Source organism: Sminthopsis crassicaudata, chromosome 6 (genome assembly GCF_048593235.1).
Source record: "Sminthopsis crassicaudata isolate SCR6 chromosome 6, ASM4859323v1, whole genome shotgun sequence".
Classification (NCBI taxonomy): domain Eukaryota; kingdom Metazoa; phylum Chordata; class Mammalia; order Dasyuromorphia; family Dasyuridae; genus Sminthopsis; species Sminthopsis crassicaudata.
In genome coordinates, this window is record NC_133622.1 from 31,201,904 (window position 1) to 31,229,206 (window position 27,303).

At 40.1% G+C, this 27,303-nt stretch overlaps 1 protein-coding gene across 9 annotated transcripts in view; it reads right to left on the bottom strand.

Moving 5' to 3' along the window:
• The window catches only part of APBB2 (amyloid beta precursor protein binding family B member 2), a 423,157-nt gene that overhangs the window by 360,407 nt on the left and 35,447 nt on the right, over positions 1-27,303 (bottom strand). For 6 of the 9 annotated variants that reach the window (XM_074273732.1, XM_074273731.1, XM_074273723.1 and 3 more), the window contains exon 1: positions 9,952-10,088. The exons of 1 other annotated variant lie outside the window; for it this stretch is intronic. The gene's annotated coding sequence lies outside the window, so the exon portion shown is untranslated. Of the gene's footprint in view, positions 1-9,951; positions 10,094-27,303 lie in introns of those variants that run through there. 2 more of the 9 variants (XM_074273730.1, XM_074273722.1) reach the window with 2 other exon arrangements.

Sequence of the window (27,303 nt, forward strand, 5' to 3'; positions counted from 1 at the left end):
AAATTTGAACTCATGAAGATGAGCCTTCCTGACTTCAAGTCCAGTGCTCCATTCACTGTGCTACCTAGTTGTCCCCAGATACAAGGAGGTCAGGAATACTTCTTTAGATTGTCAATCTTGTGCTTGCTTCAGGAGCACATATACTAAAATTGGAAGTTAATCAATCTCAATCCCACTGTTGATTTGTTAGTTTCTATTTCAGAGTCCCATCTTCAACTTTCTGCCGAAATTCTCTATTTAGGTAGTCTCTAATGGACAATGTGAAAAGACCTGGCCAATTCTTTTTTTTTTTTTTTTTTTGCTGAGGTAATTGGGGTCAAGTGACTTGCCCAGGATCTTACAGCTAGAAAATGTCTGAGGCTAGATTTGAACTCAGGTCCTCCTGACTTCAGGGCTGCTACTTTATCCACTGTGCCACCTAGCTGCCCTAAATTGGCCAATTCTTTAAAAAAAAACAAAAAAAAACTGAATGTCAAGAATATCCCTAGCTTCTTAAATTTTGGTTCAAGATCCCATATGGGGTCTTGTAACTGAATGTGAGGGAGGTTACAAAATTACAATTTATTATTGGTAAACATTTGACTTCTATACTTTTATATATCTCTATACCCTGGGGTTGCGTAAAAATTTCTCAGGCAAAAAGGAGTCATCAGTGGAAAAAATTAAAGAAGCCCTGATCTAGCCCACCCTGTAATTTCACAAAAGAGGAAATTATTGCTCAGAAAAGTGATAGCATTTTCCTATGGGCATGTGGAAAATAAACAGCAGAGCCTAGACTTGAATCTAGATCATTTTAGATGCCAAAACAAGTGCCTTTTGCACTTCCACAGTGCATAAAAAATGATTCCACATCATTATCATGTTACGTATTGCTGTCCTTTTAAGTCTAATTCTTTTTCCTTTTGCTGCTTTTGACCTTAAGGAAAAAAAAAAAAAAAGACACGACCAAAACAATCACAGATCCATGACATAGCCTTGGATGATCCAGTTAGTTTTCCCTGGTTATGCAAAGGCTCACCCTGGAAGTGACATTTTACATAATAACATGTTTGTGGTACTACAGACTACACAGTTCTCAGTTCTCTGGCTGGGAATTCCTGAGCAATTCCTGGAATCACAAACTCATCTCTGAGCAAGACAATATAGCCAAGGGCTGCCTCAGACAAAACAAGTTCCAGGAGCTACCATTGCATGGACCTGAACTCTAGTAAAATCCTCATTCACATTTCAGACTTCCCATTCTAAACACTGAAGACCTTCCTGGTTCTCCTTGGCTAGAGCTCATCCCACGTAAGTGCTCTCTTGTTCCCAAAGCACTTAGAAAATTACTTTCATCCTGAAGCAAATTCTATCTTCACTCCCAAACACATCTCTTCAGCTCTTAAAATGATGAGTCTATTCCTATGATCTTCCAATTTTTCAATGCCTTTAAAGCAGCAAATAGTCTAGCCAGCCACCTCACAAGTGCCAGTCTGGAATCAAGGACACCCAAGAGGCTCCTGATCACTGGAGGAGAGCTGTCGCCCTTACCACGGGTTCTTTTCTATTCCTCCCTACTCTCACCCCACTGGACGCACAATGTAAGACTTCTCATTGTATCTCTCCTCAAACCTTTGCCTTTCCTTTGAACAGATAATCCCTGGCTTATTTCTATACACAGTGCTTCATAGCCCACCTCCACATCTTTGCACAGAAACAAAGATTAATTTCTCTTCATCTGTCTCAGAATTTCTGTGATTGCTGAAGGCTCCACTCATGTGCTACCAATCCCAGGAGACCTATCCTGATTTTCTCTCATCTCCACCCCAAAATTATTTTAATGTCTATTTTTATTTATTTATGTGTAATTGTTTCCTCCAAATAAAATGTCAGGTCCTTGAGGACAGGGAATATTTTATACTAATGTCTTGTCTCTAGATAAAGCGTCGTCCTGGGAATAGAACTAGGCAATTAATAAAGGCCTCCTGAATAAATGAATCACCTCAGTCTCAGCATTCCTCAGGGAAAAATCATTGGGAGCATTATATTTCAAAAGCCCGAGTTCCTATCTGGTGTGTAATTCTGCAAAATTGTCCAATTCAGCAAATGTATTAAATCTAAAATGGGGATGAGGAAGAGGACTACAAGGACAAAGAAAAGGAAGGAGGGGATTCTAGGAAGAGGAGGAGAAGCAGAAGCAGCAGTAGCCAAAGTTTATATTATATTATGTGCTAGATACTGTACTAATCAATTTACAATTATTATCTTATCTGATCCTCACAATATCCCTGGCAGGTAGGTGCAAATATCCCCATTCTACAGCTGAGAAAACTAAAACTAATTAATAGAGGTTCAGTGGTTTGCCTAGAGTCACACAGCTGGTAAATGTTCCAGGCTGATTCAAACTCAGGTGTTCCTGACTTTGGACTCCAAGCACTAGCTACTGTTCCATCTAATTTTACTATATATCTACTTATAGCTTGTGCTAAGCTCTGAGGATCCAAAGAAGAAATTACAAAACCAGTTTTTATATTTGATCCTGAAGCAATAACAAGCTTGAGTTTGTTAAATAGGGAAATGACATGATCAGACCTGAAGTTTAAGAAAATCCTTTTGACATCTACATGGACTCTCCCGAGGAACTTATGGCATGCAGACCAATCAGAGACTTCTGCAGTAATAGGAGGTGATGAGGATCTGCAGTGGGATGATAGTTGTGTCAAAGGAGGGAATTATAGCAGAGAATTATGAAGATAGTAATGGCAAGACTTGATAATCAATTGGGTATAGGGAGCTGGGAGAACAGTGGTATCCTCAACAGTAGTAATAGGAAATTAGGAAGAGGGAAAGGTTTGGGAGAGAGGAGAGAAAAGGAGACAGAAGGTTTAGTTTTACACAGGTTGAGTTTAGGATGTCTACAGGAAATCTAGTTATAGATATTCCTCAGGTAATTGAAGATGCCAGATTGAAGGGTGAGAGAAAGGTTAGCACTAAGTAAGGAGATCTAAGAAATTCCATTGGCATAGAAATGATACTTGAATCCCCAGAGCTGGTGAGATCACCACGGGAAATAAGATAAAGGAAGAACAGAGGAAAGCCTAGGGATAGAGCCTTAGGGGAATACCCACCATTAGTAAGCATGACTCAGGTGAAAATCAAGCAAAAGAGACAGAGAAAGAGCAGTCAGGTAGGAGAGAGCAGTGTCACAGAAACCTAAAGAGAAATGAGGATCAAGGAGAAGAGGAGGATCAATAAGGTTGTGGAAAAGTTGAAAATGATGACTGGGAAAAGGCCATTCGATTTGCAATTGAGAGGACATTAGTAACTTCAGAGACAATATTCAGTTGAATGATGATGTTGGAAAGAGGATAGCAAAGAGTTAAAATGAGTGGGAAGAAAAAAAGTGAAGAATTTAACCATAAATGGAAAGAGATAAAAGGACGATGGCCAGAAGGGATGGACGGATAAAAGGAAGGATTTTGTGGTGGTGTTCTTGCGCCCCAGGAGAGGAAACATGCGGGCATTTTTGTAAGCAGTCCTTCATCATAGGCTTTAGACGCGCTCTCTCTCTTCAGCTCCTCGTCACAAAAAGTCAGCTTCTTTCCAAGCACAGCTGGGATACCACCTCTTCTCCATGATGGTCCCACTTAGTATTTTCTCCCTTTGAAAACTACGTCATATGAGAATTATAGATTCAGAGCTAGGGGCGACCCTAGACCCCACTGAGCCCAAGCTCCTCATTTTCCAGATGTGGAACTTAAAGCTCAGTGTGGTTAAATAACTTGCCTAGGATCAAATTGCCAAGGAAGTTTCTAAGATAGAATTTGAAGTCAGGTCCTACTGATCCACAGACATAGAATTTTAGCCACTGTTCCAGCCACATATTTTGCATATGTTTTGTATTTATTTACTCACATACAATTTGACTCCTCATGAAACAAAATTATTATAACTCTTTGCAGATGATATGATGGCATACTTAGAGAATCCTATAGAATCAAGTAAAAAACTACTAAGAACAATCAACAACTTTAGCAAAGTTGAAGGATACAAAGTAAATCCACAGCAACCTGCTTTTCTTATGTGACTAAAAGTTGGGCAGCAAGAGATACAAATAGAAATTCCATTTAAAATAACTGTAGATAACATAAAATCTGATCCCTCAGATTTGTTTTGATCAGTTTGTTATCCCTCAGAAAGTAAGCAGGTAAAGGTCAGGAACTATTTTGTCCTTCCACTTTTTGTCCCAAATAATCCAATCAGTGTCTAACCCAGTGCTTCTATATTAGGATATTGAGAATTCTTTATCTCAACCAAGATAATTATAAATTAAAAAAGGGAAGTGAAAGTGAGAAACCAGTTGTGATGATGGAATCAGCGGGATTTAGAGGCTGATTGAATTCAACAAGGATTTATTCCACTTTGTTGGATATATGGAGAGAAAAGACAGGAAGAGTGAAAGATGTCTTTGAAGTTGGAATGTGAATGACAGAAAATTATGGTGATATCTTCAACAGAAATAGGAATAAGCATCAAGTTTTGGGAGGGTGGATAAAAATGATGAATTCAGCTTTAAATATGTCAACTCTGGGGTGCTAGAGGAAGCTCTACACAGAGCTATCCACCAGGAAAAGATAACAGTCCCAGATGATGGAGTCCTTCTAGGTCTCCTGTTGAAATATTTTATAAGACAGTGACTTCTCTTTTAAAGGTTTGACCATCTCAATTATTTCCCAGCATATTTTCACTATCTACTTACAGAAACCAGGTACCCTAAGTTCCAGGACCCATCAGAATCCCCTAATTTTATTTCACTTACTGTCTAAATATTTTAGATGGGAACAAGAACTCATCATCAGCCTGCCTCATTGAAGGTTAATGAGCTAAAAGAACATGCACTTCTTGAAAGCAAAGTGGTCTAAAAATATGAAACAGTATCACTTTCCTTTACTCTGCCCCATCATCGTAGCTTGGGGGGGTGTACCTCCTCTTGCCAGTGATGAGTAGGCAAATTCCCATGGCAAGAACTCCTACCACTGCAGCAGCAGAATACAGTAAAACAGCTTTTGGGGGAGAAGCTCTACATGCAATGGGGAATGAATTCATGTGAAACAATACTAATAGTTGCATTTCAGAAGCTAATCATTGCATTTTCAGACATATGTGGAGAAAGGAGAGAAAAAAAAAGAAGAGATAGAACCTTTTAAAGTTTCCCATGTCCTAAAACAACCTACATACAAGCTCCTCTGCTTCATTGGTAGAATTTCCTTTTCCTATATTAGCAACATCTCAAACAGCAGAAAACCACCTCTTTTGCTGTGATCTCCAGAAAAATCTAAGGAAAATATCCATTCACTCAGTGAAATATAACCCAAATCTGACCATCTGACCCAGTAAAAATTAATTTTGCAAATGGTATTCTGCTTAAATTTGTATGTGTGTTATTAGCCAACAGAAGGGCATTTGCTAAGATTACCGAGGTCAGGGATGATGTTCCGCAAAAAAAAGAGCAATCATAGAATTTATATCAATTTTGGCTCTGTCACTTATAATTTTCGTGACTTCACATAAATCATTTGACCTCTTTGGGCCTCAGTTTCCTCATCGTTAAATTAGGTGCCTTGGGCTGGATGATTTCTAAGGGCTTTGCAGTTTTAAGTCTTTGAATAAAGAAATTATCACTCAGATGTGGGAAGTCTGGAATATTTCTTCATTTGCTCTAGAAAATCCCTCTATTCAACACTATTTGAACTCTTAATTTTTCTTCCTTGGGTCTCCCAGAGAGATCACAGATCTAGAGCTGGGGGAAAAGGGAAGGGAATTTAAGGGATTAGCTATTCTAACTCCTCTGGATATTATTCATGGCAAATTTGGGTCCACAAAGAATAAGTGGCTTGTCCTAGGGCATGCAGGTAGTAGATCACAGAAAATGAAGCCTCCACCAACATACATTTAAATTCAGAACACCCAAAATTCAACTCAATCCAACCAACATTTATTATCATCTATTCTATACAGAGTACTGACTGTCCTGGGCACAGGAAGTAATAGGAAGACTGAAATGATTTTGCTCTTACCCTTAAAAATCTTTCAATCTAACAATAATAGAAATATTTGAAGGAATCATTTGAATTTACTTTAAATACTCTTCCTTGTTTGTAATACAACAATGTTGCTGAGCAATTGAAAACAAAGTAGATTCTTGCCTGAAATGTAGCTTTTTTTTTTTTTAACCACAAAGTATTCAAATCCTTTTGAAGACCTGATGTTTCAAATTTAATCCGAAACAAAGGAAATCAAACCAAATTGTTTTCAAAGGGGGGTGGGTGGGAAAAGATCTAGTTCAATGATGGCAAAATCTGTTTAGAAGATTTTCACATATCCTTGATACAACAATAACAGAATAACTGATTTACTAGAGCCAACACATGCAAAACACAGACTGTAGATAGCTAAATAAAAGCTAACTTCTGTAAAATCATCATCTTTACCTTCATCCCAATGATAGCACCATAGCTCAGAACACTCGTGGATCTAATTCTTTTTTGACAATTGCTTTAGGGATTCAAGACTTTTTTTTTTTCCTTTTGAGGGCGAGTTCTTTGGGTGAGGGGGGCAGACCAAAAGGCTTCTAAAAGTTTATAAATAAGATCAATTTGGAATTGTTGGGGGAGGGGGGTTAAATAGTAAGACAAATAAGATTGATTATCCTCATTTCTTGTACACAATTCCAAATCAGATCCAAAAATTGATTTGAGCAATGGAATAAGCATATAGCTTCCCAAAATGACAACTCTGAATTATACCATCTCTCAATGTGGGATGTTTGTTTGGTTTTTAAGGAGTTATTACTTTATAGCCACACTGTGTATCTTATACAACAGACCCTGTGAGAATATTTTCTTTTAGTTTTTCCTAAGATCCTGGAAAACAATGTTACAGCAAATGTACACTGTCCTGATGGAACAAACAACAAGTTAAAGAGGTTCACCTTTTAGAAAAGCCAATCTTTTTACATATTCCACAATCAATAGTATCAATGTAACACTATGTAAAATAGTTAGACTTTCAGTCTTATTTGCTGTCAAAGCAAAAAAAAAAAAAAAAAAAAAAAAAAAAAAAAAAAAAAAAAGATTTAATCTTTAACTATATCTGTATATACGTGTGTGTGTAAAAAGTATCTATCTGTATATGTAAGTAAATGTGTGTGCTGGAGCACAAGGTTAGGAAAAAACCTCCCTTAACATAAGCTGGCGTGAATAAAAGGCATTACTATGCATTAGATTTGGGTTTTATCCATATAGTTGGTCTTGAAGGCTTCTGCACTGAAAGTACGAAGTCTTTTTTAGACAATTTTGTATGGTCAAGGTTGGAATTACTTTAATTTAGTTTAAGTTTCAATTACAAGGAATAGTTTGGTTTGTCCTTGTTGCCCAAAGCAAACAGGACTCGGAATCAGAGGACCCCAATTTCAAACCCGTATCTACCATTTGCTAACTATGTTTTATGAAAATCATTTTATATTTTGGAGCCTCAATAAAAAGAGGGCTTAGATCTTAGATCACTATCAAGGATCAGTACCAGATTATTACTTTTCTTTATAGCTCTAAATCCTAAAATCAGCTGAGATGAAAAACGACTTTAGAGGCCATCCCAAATGACCCTCTCTTATTTCAGATACAGAAACAGACCCAAATAGCTTAAGGGACTTGTCCAGGATCCCACAGCTAGGGAATAATGGGGGCCTGAAAACCAGGCCTTTTTCCTTCCAACTCCAACCATCCATCCGGCAACAACTGTATACTTGCTTCTGAGAAAGCAAGGGAACTAAGGGATACAAGAAGAATGACTTGTTGACTTATAAAGAAATATACAGAAAGTGCTCGTTTTCTTGGCGGGGAGGAGGGGGAAGCTACACTGAGACCTTTCTCAAAAGCTGAAAGTAAATACCATCTGAGGAACATGTCTCTTCAGCAGAATCATCCTCGGTTTATGATGAGATGGAGTGATTTTCTCAGGTCACAGCGAGTAAAAACAGTAAGAAGGACAATAATGATGGAGTCCAGCCTCCTGCCTCAGTGAGGGACTTGGCGAGTGCTCACAGACCTTTGGATTCTACTGCCACCTGCGTTCCCTCAAAGTTTCCCCGGTCCCCGTCTTCTCCAATCTCTTGTATCTTTGCTAAGTTTCACCTGATGAAAATCTGCACATTTCCGGTCTCCTAGCCCCTCGTGGTCTAGGGGAGTAGATGACACACTGCTTAGGAGTCAGAGGCTAAAGCCCAGCAGGGCCGAGAAGGGCTCCAGAGTGCAGCTGCTACACATTCCATTCCTGGAAGGCTGCCCACGCTGGGGGGCTTCACCAGTCTCAGGAAGCCAGGTAGGTATCCCAGGCACTCTGGGGAAGCAGGTAAAGTCACGTCACCCGTCATCAAGAAAAAGCATCAAAGAGATCCCAAACCCAGCAGCAACCCCTGGGGAGTTTAAAACTCGGTCCATGGGAGAAGCGATGCCAGCTGGCACGAGCAGTTGCCCCATTTCAGGGAAGCGACACTCCTGGCATCCGTCTGGGGGAATGCTCCGGGGAGCTGCCCTAATGCATCTCCAAGAAACGAATCATCCCAGCCAGGACGTGTGTCTCAGGCAAACGCTCGCGGATGCCCCATCCACTATTACGTCCTTCTCACGACTACCCCATCTCCCTCCCCCCGACCCCCCGCTTCATTTTTTATATTTTTCCCAAAGCCGTTCGCGGCCGTCCGGTCTCCAAGATGACTCGACGCTGGACTGTTCGGCTGCCCCAACTTTAAAGGGGAATTCCCCGCCCCCAAGAAACCCGTGGAAATCCGCCCCAGTCGCAGCTCTTTCCCGCTTTCCACGGGCATCCCGGCTACCTCGCATTGTCAGGGGCGGGCCCGCACCGGCCAGACCATCTCTCCCTTCCGCGGCCATCGCCGCTGGATTCGATCCCCCAAATGTCACATCCCGACTGCTGCCTCCGCCCCCATCTTCCCCAGCTGGGAGCAGAAGGTAATCCAGCCCAGGTCGCGGCTTCTCCGGGTCTGCTCCCTTTCACTCGGCCATTTTCTAGTTTGGAGCCTCCGGGGGGAGGATGAACTTTCCCCCCTCAGCCTTTCGCGTGGCTCGGGGTCAGGGCTGACCGGAGCCGGCGCATCCGTTTCCTTCCAACACAACCCAGCCCAGCCCCGCAACCAACTCCGAGCAAGGACAGCGCTGCCGTGCGCACCGAGAGGGGAGGCATCCGGGGCACACGGCGCAGGCCGGGGCCGACGGGGCAGTGGGGGCCGGGCGGGGGGCGGGGGGGCAGGGCTGCGCTCCGGCTCGCCATCACTTTTCCCTTCCCCAGCCTCCCCCCCGCCCCGAGCATTCTCTCCCCTCTCTGCCCAGCCCTCCTCCCCACCCTCCCCCACCCCCCGCCGCCCCATCTCTCCGCAAAGCTCGGGCTGCCGGGGGGAAGAGGAAAACGGGTGGGGAGGCAGCCGGGAACCCGAAGGATCTCGCCCTGGAGCAGAATGCGTGTGTGCGGTGTGTGTGTGCGGTGTGTGTGTGTGTGTGTGTGTGTGTGTGTGTGTGTGTGTGTATGTGGGGTGTGTGTGTGTATGTGGGGTGTGTGTGTATGTGGGGTGTGTGTGCGCCCACTCTGAGGCTTCGGGCTCTGCAGTGGCGCCGGCGGCTCGGGGAAGGGGCGAGCGGAGCGGGCACGTAGCGCTCCCCAAGTCCGAGCCGGGGTAGGGAGCCCCGCCGCAGATGCGGCGGCAGCTGCTGCAGCTGTGACTGCGGCTGTGGCTGCCCGCGGCGGCAGTGCCGGAGCCCGGGCGGGAGCGCAGACGTACGGGCAGCTTTCCGGGGCTCTCCCCTCCGGCACTCACTCCTTCCTCACCCCCTACTCACGAAAAGGGAGAAGGACCGGGGGGGGGGCAGGGAAAGGCGGGGAGAAGGAAGCGGGGCTCACCCAGCTCGGCATGCGGCTGCAGCCTCTCGCTCCCGCGCCCCGCTGGCCACTCCAGCCGGTCTCCCGAACGAGAAGCGCCGAGATCAGCTGCGGGGTGCAGCGCCAAAGCTTCCTACTTGCGACCAAAACGGGCTCTGCCGACTGAGCATGCCCGGTTCCGCTCCCGGACTCACGCTTCGGGAGCTTCGGGCCGCGATTCCACTTCTCCGGGATTTGGCGGCAGCTGGGGAAGGGGCGGATAGAGGGAGCCGGACAGAGCCGGGATGGAGCTGGAGAAAGGCGGAGGCGGAGAGCCAGCGCGGAAGAGGGCGGGGCCGGGAGCGGAGGGGGAAGGCGCCGGGAGCTAGGCGGCCATTCACCGCCGTCCCAGACGCGCCGCAGGCCACTTTGGGCTCCCGGGGACTGCCTCCGGGCTAGCGGAGCGGCCGAGCCCGGACTCCTGACCCCGCCCCGCCCCGCGCCGCGCGGTTAGCAAAAGAAAAGAAAAAGTGTTTTCCCTTCCGATTGTTGCCCGGGAGGCTGGGGAGCAAGTCTTTTGGTTACTTTTTAATTGCCATCAATTTCTTCTCTTTGAAGTCTACACTGCCTAAGAGAAATCGCTCCCAGACGGTGCATCCCTGCTGCACCTTGACCTCTCCATCCTGCGAGTGTTTTCCTTGTTCGGTGTCTCCCATCTTTCCCCCACTTTATCCTATGTTCCTTTTCCTTCTGCGGCCAATCACAAAACAAGGAAAGAAAAAGAATATCTGAAGAGTAAAGGCAAAACAGGAATGTTCTCATGCAAACGCCACCTAAGTTTTATGAAATGAAACGTGGCAGTTTTGAAATATACAAGTTTTTAAAAGAATAGCTCTTAATAATAACAGCTACCAGTTATAAAGAACTTTAAATTTTATTAAAAAACAAATAACCCAACCACTGGGCAAATATTTTATCCCCACAACAACTCTAGGAAGAAAATGCTATTATTAATCCCATTTTACAGATAAAGAAAATGATACTGAGAGGTAACTTGCCCAGGTGAACTTGCACAGCTAGTTAAGTGTCTCAAGTAGGGTTTGAAATTAGAACTAATTTCAGGGTGCCACCTAACATTCAAAAATCAGTGAATAACTACTGCCTGCCAGGCACTGTGGCAATACAAGCCAAGTTTTTAATAAATATCAATAGTATTTATGTTTATCAGTTTTATTGTATATGGACTGATAGGTGGTAGAGTGGGTAAAACGAGCTTGAAACCAGAAGACCTGAAGTTCAAATGCTCCCTCAAACACTTAGCAGCTGTGTAACTAAGTAAATCAATCTCAGCCTTGGGATAATCATACCACCAACTTCCCTGGGTTGTTGTGAGAATCAAGTGAAATAACATACATTGCAAGCAAACTGCATATCGTTGGTACCCATTACTGCTCTATTAGGATTATAAAGCTCTGCCCTCAGAACACTCCAGAAGACAAATCACATAGGTATTGATATTATATTTCACAGGTGAAGAAATTGAGGCTCAGAGCAGTTAAATGATTTGTCCATAACTAGTGACCATAAATGCAAACATTTTTAGAGTCTAAAAAAAAAGACTTGGTTTGTTTGGTTTTCCCCCACTACAGCCCAGCTTCTTGAACTGTGGTTGGAGACTGAAAATGAGGACCATCAAATTATGACTTGTATCAGTAAATGTTTGATTTATTTATATACCTATATAACCAGGGTCTGTAAAAATTTCTTGGGCCAAAAGGAGTCTCAAGTGGAAAAAGTTTAAGAAGCCCTGCACTACACACTATGATTTCCAGTGCTCTTAAGACATTCTGTTAGGGGGCAGCATTCCTATCAACAACAATAACTGTTGTAGTTCTCTCGGTGAAGAGAATCCTATTTGTTGGAGCATGCCAAAAATGGCTTCTAAGAAATAAGTGAATAAAGACATTTCAAAATCAAACGTCCTATTGACCTTAGTTCTCTCGGTGAAGAGAATCCTATTTATTGGAGCATGCCAAAATGGCTTCTAATAAATAAGTGAATAAAGACAATTCAAAATCAAACGTCCTATTGACCTTGCCTTTGGTCCTCCCTTTCCCAAACTTTATCTTTCAAAATATGTCTTCTTGGGGGAAAAAAAAAATTAAGTACTTTAAATCATAAGTTTTTGTTTTTTTGCTTTTGTTTTTTTACTTTTTCTTGGAGTTTTAATGCAGTACTTCCACTGTTGAATAAATAAATTTAGAATTAATGAAATTAACACTGATTCTCTCCTTTTCTTGATCGATGAAAAGTGCCATTTTCTGTAAAGAACTATTTCTCCAACCCCAGTTTAATGTGTATCTAAATTAATCCTATTCCTAGTGATCTTTATTAAGAACTAGTGGAAAATTAGGAAAAAAAAAAAGAAGAAAAGAAAAGAAAGAAAGAAGCATCAAAATTCTTCAGGACATTGATCAATTTGGTATTGTTCAGTCATGTCTGACTTCTCAAATCCATGTGGGCAGAACTTTTGGAGTGATTTCCTCTTCTCCAGATCATTTTACAGATGAGGAAACAGAGTCAAACATGGTTAAGTGACTAGCCCAGGTTCACAAAGTTAGCCAGATAAATCTTCCTGATTCTAGGCCTGGCATTCATCACTTAGCCGCTGCTCAGTTGTGCCTTTTAGCAGCTGTTGGAACTCTTGGCAGAGAGCTGGTGGACTATCGGACAATATGTTGATTTGTTTTACTTAAATGCATTCTATTCCTATGATTGGGGGTTAGGGGGAATGCTAGGGAGTATCACGGTAACAATGATAATCAATAAAACGTTTAAAAGGGAGAAAAAGAATTACTAGATGGGGAGGAAGGATGGAGATTGAAAGTTAAATTGAGCATCTAAGAAGCAAATGACGTAGAAGAAAAACCCTGTGCCCTTCACAGAATCTTAGTGTTAGAGCTGGAAAAGAGGTCATTTCGTCCAGCCCTCCTCCTTTTTCAGATGAAGAAACTGAGGCACGGAGAGGTGATGAGAAGTGCCCAGGATCACAATGCTGGCTTGTTTCACTCCCGCCACCAACTTGCCTCCGTCTAGCCACGCAGACTACGTGACTCTGGGCAAGCTAATTAAACTTCTCAGCACTCCCCCCTCCCCTCGCTCTCATACACACCCACCCCTCTAAGACCACAAATCTCTAAGCAACAGCTCATTGGTACTGATTCCAGAGGCAGGCTTTCCCATGGGGGACTGCAATAATACCCCCGCTCCCCCCCAAAAAAGCCTCTGAATACATCTTTGTAACTACTAGGTGTTTCATTTTCTCCCCCTTCCCCGAGGTATTGTGGGGGAGGAGTGTGCTTGCAGGAAACTAGACGTCTACCCCGGCTTTCCCCTCCCGGAGCCACGCGAGGCCCCTGGATTTCGAAGTGGCTGTATTCGCTGCTCCCAGGAGACACGCTGGGACCCCGCCCCTAACCCAGCGCCCCAGCAGGCAGCAGTCCGAGCGGCGGGGCAGTGCGCGTGCCGGAGCCCCCAGCCCCGCTCCGGACCCCGCCTTATTCCGAGTCCATGTCGTAGAGGAGGGCGCAGTGCGGCCGCGGGGCCGACCACCCCGGGCCACCTGGATGCCGCTGTCCGCGAACTCTTCCGGGAAGTGAGGGGGCGGCCCGGGAGGAGTCCGGGGTCCTCGCGGCCTGCCTGGGGAACGCTCGGGGGCCAGGAGATGCTCGGTCGGTCCCGGCCGCCCGCTTCCTCCCAGACCACCGCTAAAACCTGAAGTGGAGCTCTGCGGGCCAGATCCGCCGGGGCGCCCTGCGCGCGCACTGGGCATGCTCGGGAGGCAGCGCAGGTTTGGTGGAGACGAGGAAGCCTCGGCTTCCACACCTGATGCAATCTGCCTTCCGGAAACGCTTTCCCACATTGTTACGCTTACCCCAGGAAACAATTCCCGACTCCCACTCCCCTCCTCCCGCCGGTCTCTCCTGCTCCTGGCCCCCACCCCCGCCCACCCCAAAGCGGAGCCAGGCCGGGAGCAGGGGGTGAGGCGGGCGTGGCGCCGGTGCCCGCAGAGCTCGCCCGACGGGGACAGCGACGTCCTGTGTCCGCTGCAAGTTTTGCAAGGGGGCTGTGGGCAGGAGGGCGGGTCCCGCCTCCCGTGCCAGGGCCGGCCCGGGCCAACCTGCCCGACCTCTGCTTGTCATCAGGGAGGAGGCTGGCGCCGAGGGCCGCAGCCCAGAGCAGAGCCTGGGAGATGTCGAGATGCCAGGTGTGCAGGACGGACGGACACGGACGGAGATTTAATCCGCCCGCTCCCCCGCCCAGTCTTTCCTTCCTCCTTTCTCCTTCCAGCCACAGCTCACGCCCTCTTTCCCATTCATTGAAATCTTAATTGGAGCTGTTCTGGCCAGAAGGAGCCCCGGGCTACGGCCTGAACCAGGCCGGAATCTACTTAATTCTCGTTTATTTGGCTATTCTCACCTGCAAAGGACCATGGAAGCCAGCTCAGCACCGTCCCTCCCCCCGCCCCCCACCCGCTCATACGCTGCTCATAAATAGTCGGGTTCTCTCCACAAGTCATTCCCCAGCTGATAAGTGGTCAAAAGATAGGAACAGGCAGTTTTCATATGGCCATTGGAAAAAGTGTTCTAAATCATTGATTAAAGAAATGCAAATTAAAGGGACTCTGAGACATCACCCCAACCTATCAGATTGGCTAATAGGATAGAAAAGGAAAATGATCCATGTTGGGAGTGGGAAATTGGAAGCTAAGGCATTCCTGGAAGAGTTGTGAACTGATCCAACCTTTCTGGAGAGCCATTTGGAACTGTGCCCAAAGGGCTGTAAAACTTTGCATACCCTTTGATCCAGCATACTACTAGGAGGTTCTGATTTAGGTAACCCAAAGATCATCAAAAAGGGAAAGGACCTATGTGGGCACAAATATTTATAGCAGTGTTTTTGTAGTGGCAAAGTACTGGAACTTGAGGGGATGCCCACCAAACAGCTGTGACGTATGAATGTAATGGAGTACTGTTGTGTTATAAGAAATGATGAGCAGGTAAAATTTCAGAAAAGCCTGCAAAGATTTACGTGACTGCTGCAAAGTAAAGTGAGCAGAACCAGGAGAACATAATGTTGAAGTTATAGGGGACAGTCAGTCGCCTATATCAGACTATCAAAATGATGGGGTACATCTCCCCAAAGTACTGTTTTGGGGTTATGGGCCAGTGTCATGGGTTTTCTCAAAAGAATATATAAGTTTATTCATCCTCCAAATCAAGAAGCAAAGATTTTATTAGGCTGCTAAGGGGGCTAAATCCACAGTGGGCTTTAGCAAGAAAAAGGGAGACAAGTTCCCTAGCAGCAACCAGAAAAAAAAAAAAAAATGCCATTAAGGGGAAAGGTGCCATCCTTAACTAAAAGACTAAATTCATTAAAAAAAGTAGCAAGGAGTGAAATGAGCAGAACCAGAAGATCACTGTACATTTCAACAACAGTACTGTATGAGGATGTATTCTGATGGAGGTGGAAATCTTCAACATAAAGAAGATCCAACTCACTTCCAGTTGATCAATGATGGACAGAGGTAGCTACACCCAGAGAAGGAACGCTGGGAAGTGAATGTAAATTGTTAGCACTACTGTCTATCTACCCGGGTTACTTATACCTTCGGAATCTAATATTTAACGTGCAACAAGAAAATGGGATTTACACACATATATTGTATCTAGGTTATATTGTAACATATGTAAAATGTATGGGATTGCCTGCCATGGGGGGGGGGGGAGGGAGTGGAGGGAGGGAGGGGATAATTTGGAAAAATGAATAAAAAAATTAAAAAAAAAAAGAATCACAAAATGGAAAAAAAAATCACAAAACACATAAAGTTCATAAAAGATGGAAATGGAAAAGGATGTATTTCAGGACTTTTAGTTTTCAGTGTAGGAACAGAACTTCAATTAACAGAATAAAAAATAAATAAAATGACAATTTATATTTTCTGCTAAAAAAGAGTGTATATTAAATTTAATATAATTGTAAAAAAAATTAGCAAGGATCTACAGTATGAAAAGATCTTTTTAGAGGGGAAATAGAATCTTTGAGGTCTGACTTGGCTTTCTGATTGCAGTAAGATGGGTTTATTAGAGATCTTGGGAGTGGAACTATGCTCAAAAGGCCTATTTAAGAACAAAAGGCCTGAGATGATCCAATTGGAGCTCTTTCCTGCTTGCCTCAAGGATTATAATCCTAATGATGCTATAGGCTTTCTCTGCTAACCCCAACCTGATTGATACCCAGAACCTCATCAATATGACATGTGCAATGCCTCTCTCTTTCATTCTTAAAGTGTCTCTATTTTTTCCTCTAGCCTAACTCTTGGATTATTTTACTCTGGAAAAGTCATTCTAATGAGAAATTAAATGTGTTATAAGAATAATAATAGTTATTTATATAGTTCTTTAAGGTTTTTACAAAGCATGAGCTGTGTAGTACTGAAACATTTAAGCTTTTACCTTCAATTTCCTCAGGGTTATTGTAACAACCTTGTAAGGTAAGAATTATTATTTCATTCATTTTAAAAAGATGAGGTAGTTTAGTGCCTTGCCTAAGATCAGCACGACTAGTGGTCTTTGGGGTAGATTTTGAAGTGTTTTTGATTCTAAATCTCTCTGAAGCATTTATAAAGCCCAGAACTGGAATGAAGACATAATGACCAGTTTACCTGTCACTGTGAGCCCTAAAATTATGTGAAAAAGTAGGCAGCACTATTGTCTCACGATTACTGTACTTTACAATCCAAAAGTTAAAGGTATTTGATAGGTCCTATTACTACTCTTTAAGTCACTGTGGTCACTTGAAATTTTGCTAGGGTTATCTGACATCTATTGCCAGGAGAAAGATGTAGAATCTCCATATACTGAGTGATGGTACAAGGAAATTGAGATTTTGTGACCAGTATGAGGAGATTCAAATTAGGATTTGTCCCACTATTCAAAAAAAAAAATTCCTAATTTTCATTTAAAACCATTTTGAAATTCAGGTAAATTGTGAACCATCACAGAAAAATTTTTTGCATGTGACATTAGATTTTTCTTTCTTTTTTTTTTTTGAAAGCTACATATTTTTCCCTTTAGATCACATGGTATAGAGCCTTAGCTTAAGATTCTATAAAGTAGAAAGTCTGAATAACCGTAAGAAAATCATGGCTTAGCTCAATGTTGACTTAATTCATGTTAAGAAAACAGAAACCACAAAAATGAAATGCTAAAATATTAATAGCTAACATTTACATAGAGTTTTAAAGTTTGCAGAGTGCTTTTTATACATTTTCTCATTTGACACAATATAGTCAGGTGAGTGCTATTACAATCCGAATTTTACTGATAAGAAAACTGGAAAGGATAGTCAAAGAAGTTGTGAGGAGTAAGAAAAAGTCGGGTTTCCACAGATATTGTTAAAACAGGATGAACAGAAGGGTGAAATATTTTGTTAAGATATCTCCAACCAATCGCCATGTTAGTCAAGGAACTGGCTAAACAACAAAATTCCTGACAAAGGGATCCAGGCCCAAACTGTCTAGGAACGGACAGGGCACAAACCTTTTGACTTATGGAATGGGCAAATAAAGATGACTGATTGGAAATCTGACCAATTGTAACTACCTCGGATTATAAATCCAAGCAATCTGAACCTTGAAGGGAGAGGTAAGGAACAGAACTAAGAGTATAAAGCTTGGTCCTGAGCCTGCATTCAGTGATTCAGTGTGAGTCTTGTCAGTGAGCAAATCCATTTTTCATGAGAATTGCTGAATGAAGGTTCTTCTCTCACTCTAAAAGAGCACTGTATATAACACTACTCCTAGACCCACTTGCAACTGGGGAAGTAGTGGGCAGCTTATCCTGGGCTTCCTCCTTAACTCTGCTGAGTTCCATGGAGTCTTTTGATTAAAAAAAAAAAAGTTAAATAATTTGTCCAGGGCCACACATCTAGTTAAATATTAAAGGTTGGCTCCCAGTGCTAAAAATCCCAAGTCTGACACTTTTTCAATTATGTCACACCATCTCCCAATGAATAATTAATGAAAAAGAATATTTCTGATGAGATAATAATATCTTACATTACTCTTCTGCCTAAGTATGGAAATGATATGACCCCAATTCTGTGCAAAATTTACCAGGTTCAAAGCACAGTTTATTTCTAATATTTCCTTTTTCTGACATGGTGACTGAAGGACTTGTCCAACTCTTTATAACTCCATTTGGGGTTTTCTTGAAAAATATACTAAAGTGGTTTATCATTTCCTTCTCCAATTCATTTTACAAATGAGGTAACTAGGCAAACTAGAGTCACACTGCTAGTTTAAGTGTCTTTGGCCAAATTTGAACTCAAGAAATTTCCTGATTTTCACTTTGTGCACTATGCCCCCTAGAGGCCAGTCGATAGATTATCAAACTAATTTTACACATATACATATTAGGTATACAGAGACACACCTACACATACATATATACAGATACACATATGGGGGTATGTTAGGAGAGGAGTGAGGTGTTAATTTGGTTCAGATTTTCCATAGGAAAATTTAAATGTCTTTATCTCAGCGCCCTGAATATGACAGCAGAGCTAGTATGTGTCAGAAGTAGGACATGGAACTAGATTTTCTAACTCCCCGTCTAGTTCACCCTACAGCCTCTTATGGACATATCTGCTGTTCACTCAGTCACGTCCAGCTCTCTGTGACTCATGGACTGTACGATGCTGTTCATGCGGTTTTCTGGCCAAAGACACTGCAGTGGTTTGTTATTTCCTTCTCCAGGAGGACATTTATCATTACCCATTACAGGTCTAGACCAAAATTTACACACACATGCACACATAAATATATATATATATATATGTAAATATATATATATGTATATGTATATGTATATATGTATATACATGTATATGCATGTATATATGTACATGTATATATGTACATATATACATGTATATATGTATATATACACACACATATATAGTATCTATCTATAATATGACATAATATATGTCTATATAATTTATGTGCATATAATTTTCTGAAAAATATGAAATTAATAGCTGGAGAGCATTTAGCCATGCTGGAAAAGGAAACCTGCACACACATTTGTGTATGCATGTAATGTATATGTATGCATGTGTGTACATATACAGGTATATTTGTGGATAGGGGAAAGAGAGAGAGAAAGAAGACAAAAAGTCAGACTCCATTCCTTAGTCTCCCAGCTCTGAATACTTATCTTTCTTATTTTTTTCTGCCAAGAATCAGTCTTCTACGACATTTTCTAACCATCCACGTCACGCTGCCATAGTGTGTCTCTTCTACATCTTTCCAATTCCCCTTTCTTTGGGGAGGGGGGAGCTCCTTGAGAGCCAGGACTAACCAAACTGTTGGGGGTTTTATTTATATTCCTACTACTTACCAGAATGTCCGGCATAAAGTAAATGCTTAGCAAATGTTCTAACTTCTCTATTGCTTGATCTACCTATCACCTACCCATCTGCCTATCCAATACATCCCATTCCATTTTTGGATAGCTTTATTTGTTGTTTATTCTCACACAGAGTCTAAATCTGCCTCTGAAGTTTCCACCTATTATTCTTAATTCTGCAATTTAAGATGAAATAGAACAATTTTACTCCCAATTCCACAAGGCATAATGAAGATATAAAGTCTGCTTTATCTTTTTTTGGGATTAACCATCTCCCTTCCCTCTCCTCTCTGCCTTACACTAATTTTCATTATTCTGATCTCCTGTGGATGCACTTCAATTTCTCAATTTCCTTCCTAACACATAGTGTTCAGAACTAAACATTAACTTCTTTTTTAAAAAATTAAACTTTTTATCTTCAAAACATATGCATGGATAATTTTCAACATTCACCCTTACAAAACATTGTGTTCCAAATTTTTTCCCTTCCTTCCCATCACACCCTCCCCTAGATGGCAAGTAATCCAACATATTAAACATTAATTTCTGATGAAGGCATCATACAGAAGAACCAATTGATCCTCAATTTCAGCTGAAATCATATCCTTGGGTTATTTTTTAATTTGGGCTGCCATGTCAAAATATTGATTCTTGTTAGTTTTCTTTACATTTGGACCCCTATGTCTTTTCCATACAAAATATTTTCTGAATTGTCTTCTTCAATATCTTGTGAATGTAAAATTGATCATTTTTAAACCTCTAAGCAAGACTTTACATTTATTCCTATGACATTTCAATCTTTTTTCCAACAAGATGTGGATTCAATGCCTTTCACACATACTGAATCTATATCCTGGGCAGATCTAGGCAACCGTCTAAGACTATAACGTGTTACCCTGCATTGATGAGTTTCATCATTTGGAGTTTCCCTATATCAAAGAAAATGGGCAGTTAGATAGTGCCATACTGCACAGAGCGCTGGTCCTGGAGTCAGGAAGATTCATATTCTTGAGTTCAAATATGACCTCAGAGACTTATTAGCTGTATGATACTGGGCTACTCACTTAATTCTGTCTCATTTCCTCATCCTATAAAAAGCAAAATGATGACGGAAATGGCAAACCACTCCTGTAATTTTGCCAAGATGACCGAATTAGTCATGGAGAGTTGGACATGAGTGAACAATAATAACCAAAATCAGTGGTTAAACACCAGTCTAGTTTCTATCTATATTTCATCCATTTAGCTTCAGTACACAGCACTAATCTAGGGAAATCTTTTTGATTTCAATTCTATCAGTCAGTGTATCAGAAATATCACCCAGGTGTGTGCCATTTACAAATTTGATAAGTTTGATATATCTCCATTTAAATTAAGAGTTCTTAACCTGGGAACTTATATAAAAATATTTTATAACTATTTCAACAGAATTGATTTTGTTTTTTGTCTTTAAAAATATTATTTTGAGAAAGAGTTTACAGGCTGCCAAAGACAGCCATGACACAAAAAAGTTCAAAATTGTTGATCTAAATCATTAATTAAAATGCTAGTTTTTAAAATCACAGAGTTCTAGTAATTAATTCACTAAAAGCCTCCATATATTAATCAATACTCAACCAGTTCTAAATCCTTCTAACTGCATTATATCTCATCCAAATCTATCTACTTTGCCAACAAATATACTCCAGTTGTCAAATGCCAGGATGAAATCTAGATATACTACACATTCATGATATTTTCTGATCTATTAGCTTTGCAACATTTTTAAAAGAATGGATAAATTAGTTTTGATACTCAGAAATAAAACTTTTCAAAAATTATTTTACCACAAAGATAAAAATGTAACAAGTTTACGGAGAATAAAGCATGGTTTTGTTATAGGATCTAGAACTTTTTTTTAATATCTTCTTAGTATGGCAAGATAATAATAATAATACTGATGAGGCTTACAAACAAGACATTAGTTCAGCTCTTACACTTATTTTAACAAAGTGTGACATTTATTTCCTGGTACTACTATTACCTTGCCTTTTGCTTAGCACCCACTTTTTAGTCTTAAAACAAGTCCTTGTTTTCATCTCACAAAAACTTCTCCAACCCTCTTCCACCTTCCAGGGTGAAAAAAAATCTTCTTGGTATTCATTATGAATGAAAATTAATTTTAAGTCTTGAAGTTCAGGAGAAAAGATTTCTCAAGATTTGAATCCTGAAAAAGGAAACATCATATTCCTTCTTATCCTGCTAAGGTGTCAAGATTTTGTGAAACTAATCTATTTTTGTCCAAAGGGTCATATATCACATGCCTACTAACATCCATAGCAAAGAAGAACAGCTTTCAGAGATTCATACATTATGTTTCAGTTCAGATTTCTATTCCCAAAGCTTAGAACTGAGTTTATGAATAGTTGAAAAGACAATGACCTATATGATATTGGTTCAAGGTACCAGGAGAGCTTTTATTTTCATTTTTACCCTTCCGCTGCAAAGAAGTAAATTATAATGAAATAAATGGCATTTAATCATAAAAAATCTTTTTTTATTTTGATTTTTCCAATAATCTGTTCCTGCCAATGCTCCTTTATAGAACAAATTTTTAAAGTAAAAATTATTCATTATATAGCTCATAATCTAGGAAAACAAATTTCCACATTGGTCATGTTCAAAAAGTTATGTCTTTTCCCACATTTTAAGAATATCATCTGTTAGGAGATTTTTCTTTGAGTCCTATGGTTTATCATCAGATAGTTCAGATTTCTTAAGTCTCTAAGTGATTTTTCTTTGTGATGTTATCACTATAGAAATAATTCTCCTATTTCCCTTTTACTTCACTCTGCATCAATTCTTAAAGATCTTTCCAGTTTCCTTGGAAATTGTCCATTCTGGTAAAAGGATATAAACAGACAATTTTCAAAAAAATCTTTCAACATTCGCCCTTGCAAAACCTTGTGTTCCATATTTTTCTTCCTCTCTTCTCCCTTCTCCCTCCCCCTTAGAAAGCAAATAACCCAATATAGGTTAAACATGTGCAATTCTTCTAACTATATTTCCACATTTATCATACTGCACAAGAAAACTCAGAACAAAAAGAGAAAAATGAAATGTCTGAGACTAGATTTGAAACTTATGTCCTCCTGACTTCAGGACTGGTGTTCTATCCACTGCGCCACCTAGCTGCCCCTGTGCAAATACTTTTAATTTTTAGATAACCAAATGGTCCATTTTATCTTATGTAATCCTCTTTATCATTTGTTTATTCAAGAATTCTTCTCATTCATAAATCTGAAAGAAATTCTCTTGCTCCTCTAATTGGTTTATGATATGACCTCTATGTCATATATCCATTTAAGGTTTATTTCTTCCAATGAAGAAATCAAAACTATTTACAGACATATGAAAAAAATGCTCTAAACTGTTATTGATTACAGAAATGCATATTAAAACAATCTTGAAATATCATTTTCTCCTATCAGATTGGCCAAAATAACTGAAAAGGAAAGCAACAAATGTTGAAGGGGATGTAGAAAAACTGGGACATTAATTCATTGTTGGTGGAATTGTGAACTGATCCAAACATTTTGAAGAACAATTAGGAATTATGCTCAAAGAGTTATTAAACTATTTCTACCCCTTCACCCAACAATGCTTCTACTAGATCTATTTCCAAACATGATTATATCTCTAAAACGTTTACAGCAGCTCTCTTTGTGCAAAGAACTAGAACAAAGAACTGGAAATTGCAAGAATGCCTATCAATTGGGAAATTAGTGAACAAATTATGGCATATAATTATGATGGAATATTATTGTGCTATAAGATGATGAGCTCAATGATCTTAGAAAAATGTGGAAAGATTTGCATGAAATAATGAAGCGTGAAATGAATAGAACCAAGAAAATACTATATACAGTAAGAGCAATATTATTTTTAAGAATAACTTTGAATGAAAAAGTTATTTTGACTATTATAAATATTGAAATAACAAATATCTTCTTATTGATATAAGAAGAAAGACACTATCTGCATCCAGAAAAATAGAAGTATGGAATAATTTTCCATGTATATATGTGGGTATGTGTGTGTCTTTGTGACTAATGGTAGCCATATCTAGGGCAAGGTAGGAGTAGGTTAGAAAAAAAACGGAGAAAAATGTACATGATAAATTTTGTTTATTTGAAAAGAATAAGTTCCACATAGTATGCTTTGCACTTTCATGTACAATTATCTTTTTTATTTTACTATTTTATGGAAATGTTTGTTTTATTCCATAAGCATGTATTAATGTAAAAATAAAAGCTTATTTTAGTATATGGGCATGAGGAATTCATCTACACTTAAATTTTGCCATACTCTTTCCAATTTTCTGAGTAGCTTTTGTAAAATAGTGAGGCTCCCAATTAATAGGAATTTTTTATTTGAAGCTTTTTATTTTCAAAACATATGCAAGAAAAATTTTTCAACATTGACTCTTGCAAAACTTTGTGTTCCAATTTTTCCCCTCCTTCCTTCCACCCCTTCCCCTAGATGGCAAGTAATTCACTATGTGTTAAGCATGGTAAAAAAAATATGTTAAATCCAATATAGGCATATGTATGTATACAATTATCATGCTGTACAAGAAAAATCTGATCAAAAAGGAAGAAAAATAAAAAATATTCAAGCAAACAACAACAAAAGAAGTGAAAATACTATGGTGTGATCCACCCTCAGTTACCACAGTCCTCTCTCTGGTTGTAGATGGTTCTCTTCATCCTGAGACCATTGGAACTGCCATGAATCTTCTCATTGCTAAAGAGAGCCACGTCCATCAGAATTGATCATCATATAGTTTTGTTGTTGAAGTATATAATGATCTCCTGGTCCTGCTCATTTCACTCAGCATCAGTTCATGTCAGTCTCTCCAGGCCTCTCTAAAAAATGATCCTTCTGATCATTTCTTACAGAACAATAATACTCCATAACATTCATAAACCATAATTTATTCAGCCATTCTCCAATTGATGGGCATCCATTTAGTTTCCAGTTCCTTACCACTACCAAAAGGGTTGCCACAAACATTTTTGCACACATGAGTCCCTTTCCTTCCTTTAAGATCTCTTTGGGGGGCAGCTAGGTGGTGCAATGGATAGAGTACCAGCCCTGACGACAGGAGGACCCGAGTTCAATTGCCTCAGGAAAAAAAAAAGTATCAAACAATGAATACATTTAATATGGAAAAAATACATATCTAAAGTGTTGTGGAAACGATTAAATGAAAAAGGCAAATCTAAAATGAAGTCATGCTAAAAGAGAACTGAAAATTAGAGTGCTGAATTTCTCCCCAAAATCAGACACAAATTACACTGACTACATATGTCTATGCATATGAAATAGAGCATCTCTTTATTATGCACAAGTAATCTAACAGGTGTCTTGTAAATGGGTACCAATATAATGGGGGCGATTGCTGTTCTCTCCCTCATCTTCTCTGGTTAGAACTGGAGCCTATGTGGAGCTGAACTCCTCCTCTGCCCACTTTCAGGGACAGTGTTGAATGACTTTGGAATGGCCCAAGTGACAATAACATGGGGAGGAGGCTATATCTAAGAGGACTAATCAGTGAGCCAGGAAAAGCACCCCCCTTAGAAGACATTAAAAGATGCCACTTCCTCTCGGTACAACTTGGGGCTTAGTTCCTAGCCAATCAAGTCCCAGGAATGGAGTTTTGCCTTCCAAGGAAAATCAATCTGTATTGCAAAGGACAAAGGGCTAGAATATTGCTTCTACCGGTACCTTGACACAAAGATATGTACAATTCTTATATTTTCAGATTCTTCTGGAGGACTTTCTATCACTTAAATGATCATAGGACTGTGATTGAGCAATCTTAATCTTTCAAGGAGTCTGGCACAAGCAGTACAAAGGAGGGGGGGAAAGAAAACTAGGCTAAAAAGAGGAAAAACAAAACTACCAACACAGAAAATTTTCACGTCCCTTTCCAAAAAAAGTGGCCAAAAACACTGGAGAGAACCAAACATGGAAATCTCAAGCTTTTCCTCTCGATCTCAACAGTCTAGTTTCTGTGTTGGGTGATGACAGATTTTTGCACTTTACAATGGATTTCCCCACTAGTAAAGTTAGACGATACCAAGAAGTTGCATTTAGAGAGGGACAGCTTGAGGTTTAGACCTCTGTAACATTCAAGTCTTAAGGAATAGGCTAACTTAACATTGCGAGAGTATTAGTTCCTTCACAAGGAATCATGTTACTGTTTCAAATTTTAAATCACCATCAAAGCATGCTGATGAGTTTTTGGTGATTTCTTTTGCATGGAAATAGATAACTTTCCAATACTTTACCTATATTCTGCACTGAATATCTTCCTATTGCTTTTTGGAGAGACCCTAAATATCAACCAACCCTAAGATATTTTGGAGTGATTTTTCTCTAGTGCTCTGGAAAGGGGCTTTAAAAGGCCAGGATTATTGCCATGGTCTGCTGGGGTGGTCTTCTTGCCACAAATCTCTCCCCACTCCAGTCTAACCTCTACTCATCTATCAAATTAATCTTCCTAAAATGCAGATCTCTTATTCAATAAACTCTACTATTTCCCTATTACCTCTAAGATCAAATATAAAATTTATTTGGCATTCAAGCCCCTTTACAACTTGTTCCTCTTCTATCTTTCCAGTCTTTTTGCACTTTACTCCACACCATATATCCAGCAACTCAGAGACACTGACCTCCTGCCTATTCTTCCCACAAGACACTTCATGTCTGTACTTCAAGGAATTTCCTTGGCTGTGCCCTCTATATGGAATTCTTTCTCTCATGATCTTTGCCTCTTGGGCTTCCTTGTTTTCCTTCAAGTCCCAGTTAAAATTCCATCTTTGACAAGAAGCTTTTCCTGATGACTTAATTTTAATAACTTCCCTCTTTTTATTATCTTCAATTTATCCCATTTATATCTTATTTGTTCATAATTGTTTTAGTGTTTTTTCCACTAGATTGTGAGTTTCTAGGGACTCTGTCTTCTTTCTTTTTATCTACAGTACCTAGCATATAATGACTTGCATATAAGCATATAATAAATGCTTACTGATAGACAATGAGAATGACCTCTCTTTTTAGAAGCCAATTTTTCACCTTGATTTAACCCATTCTGCATGTGATGTCAGAACCACAGGGAACTCTTTATGAAAGATGGAAACTATGTGCCGTGGGCTAGTGCTTAGCTGTTGTTACATTAAATAATATAAGAAAAGTATATTTCAGAGATAATTCCTCCTTTATAAGAGAACAGGAAGGGAACACTTATTAAGGATCTACTATGTTCCAAGCATGTGCTAAGCACTTTACAAATAACTCAATTTCCTAAGATGAAACACCAATTGTAAGTAATCACATTGAAATGCTCAACTTCACCATTATTTAAATAAATGCAAATTTAAACAGCTTTGAGATACTTCACACCCACCAAATAGGCAAAAAAAAAAATTTGATTAAAAGCAATAAAATCAATTCTGGTAGAATTGTAGAAGAAAAGATATAGTCATTTACATGAACTGATGCCAAGCAAAAAGAGCAGGACCAGGAGATCATTATATATTTCAAAACAATACTATATGATGATCAATTCTGATGGATGTGACCCTCTCCAACAATGAGATGAACCAAATCAGTTCCATTTGTTCAATAATGAGTAGAACTAACCATACCCAGCGAAAGAACTCTGGGAGTGGGCTATGAACCACTACATAGAATTCCCAATCCCCCTATTTTTATCCTCCTGCATTTTGGATTTCCTTCACAGGTTAATTGTACATTATTTCAAAGTCCAATTCTTCTTGTGCAGCAAAATAACTGTATGGACATATATACATATGTTGTATTTAATTTACACTTTAACATATTTAATATGTATTAGTCAATCTGCCATCTGGGG